A 2,160-nucleotide genomic window follows, 5' to 3' on the forward strand; every position below is an offset into this window, starting at 1 on the left:
CGTAACTAGCGGTTCGGCAAAAGAGACAGACAGAAGAAGTACTAGGCTTACAAAGAATAAGTCGTAGAGTCTAATTGTTCGGCTAAAGGCGGTGCTCCAGCATGGCCGTAGTCAATTGACTGAAACAAGTAAAACACTAAAAGAAAATTCTTTAAATTCTTTACATTTTTTCAGCTTGAAAGCTGCAGACACGTTGGGCCACCGCCGTTGACTGTGCTACACTATTATTTGAAACATCTCATACTAGGAATTTGGTGAATGTGGGTGTTTGATGCTACTGCTGCCCTCATCTGTTTTTCCGGCCGCGAGGTGGGCTCATCTGCAACTCTTGACAGGAGGAGATCAAATTTTGCTTTGATGACACCTACATCCACACCATGCCGGTCACTCAGTTATTTTTGAAGGATATTGAACTGCTGTGAATCCTTGAAACTCAAGCTGTTGCAGTATCTGATCCTGTATTTTGATGGAGATGCTGAGATCTTTGGCACTATGCAGTGGCGCTCCGTTCTGCTGTTTGTGTAACTTTCAATGACAAAGTCTGTTACAAGGCCATCCAAGATTTTCCAGATGTATATCACTGCATGTCTTTCCCGATTTCCTTCTAGGGAGAAGAGTTTTAATTCTTCCAATCTTTCTCAGTAGCTGATACGTTGCATCGAGACGGTTTTCTTTATGCAGCTTCGTCGGATTATTTCGAGTTCCATCGTTAATTTGATATCGTATGTTGACCATAGTTGGGATTAGTAGTCCAAACAGTTGAGGTCGTATGCCCTTCAAAGGGACCATCATTGTCTCCTTTACTCCTGTTTTGAAAGTTCTGAGGAGCCATCCAGCTAACCGTTTGCATTTTACTACCGTATTAGTGATATGCACCCGAAAAGATGCATCATAGCTCATGTCAATGCACAGGTCACACACTGATTTTGATTCAGGATTTGAATTTCCTCCGGGGCTAGTGTATCCTGGCTTTGTGTACTGGTAGCGCAGGGCTTGGAATTGTCCTGCTTTAAACTGGATGTTGTTGTCCACAGCGCACCTGTATATTGCGTCCAACTCCCGTTGCAGATGTACAATATTTCCAGGGTTTTGTATTGACCGAGAGACGTTTCTGCCATCTGCATAGTGAGCGAGTGTGATTATCTGAGCAGCTGAGAGCATGTCTGAGAGGGCCACTATAGGACGGTGCCTTGTGGAACACCACTTAGTATTTGTGTTTCCTCTGAGGTGGCTCCATTGGCCACCACTGCCTGACGTCTGTCTTAGAAAGTCATGTAGCTACTCTCCTATATTTGCGTTATGCTGAGATCACGCACTTTGTGAAATATCATATCATGATCGACTTTATCAAAGGCTGCTTCAAGGTCTAGATATATCACATCCACACTTCAGTCGTTTAGTAGCTGTTTTAATACCCAGTCATCATGTAAGAGTTGTATTAGGTAGCTTCTACCTGGTCGAAATCAATGCTGGGTGTCAGTCAGCAAGGCATTTGCTTCAAGGAACGCGATTAGCCTCTTGTGGACTATTCGTTCCATAACTTTGCTAATGTTTGAGGTCAGAGAGATATGCCTATAATTTTTAGTATCTGATATGCTTCCTCCTTTAAGGATAGGGCGTATTACTCTTTCTTTCAGTTTGTCAGGGAGCTTACAACTTGCCAGAAAATTCTGAGATTTCATCGTAGCTTTCCGCTCCGGATTTCAAAATTCCGAGAACTATAATGTATAATGACGACTTTTACTGTTTCTTCTAATTTAGAACATATATATGTATACGATTTTACTTTGATATCAATTACAAACAATCAAGTTACAACCGCTAGTACTAGCCATCAACAATCTGAAGAAAGATAATTACTACAAGATATCGCTTTAATAGAAATTCATTTGTGCTCTTAAAACTGACATAAAAATTTTATTTATTATCAGGTGTCTTTTTTTTATATTTTACCCTATGACAAAACCGTCTTGTCAAAGCGGCTGGAAATGCAAGCTTATCTATGTAAATAATTTTTTATACTTGAAAACTTAGATCATTTCATTCTACTTAATACGTATGTATGTATGTATGTATGTATGTATGTATGTATGTATGTATGTGTGTATGTATGTATGTATGTCTATACATACATACATACATACATACATACATATATAT

Source organism: Octopus bimaculoides, chromosome 5 (genome assembly GCF_001194135.2).
Source record: "Octopus bimaculoides isolate UCB-OBI-ISO-001 chromosome 5, ASM119413v2, whole genome shotgun sequence".
NCBI classification, from domain to species: Eukaryota; Metazoa; Mollusca; class Cephalopoda; order Octopoda; family Octopodidae; genus Octopus; species Octopus bimaculoides.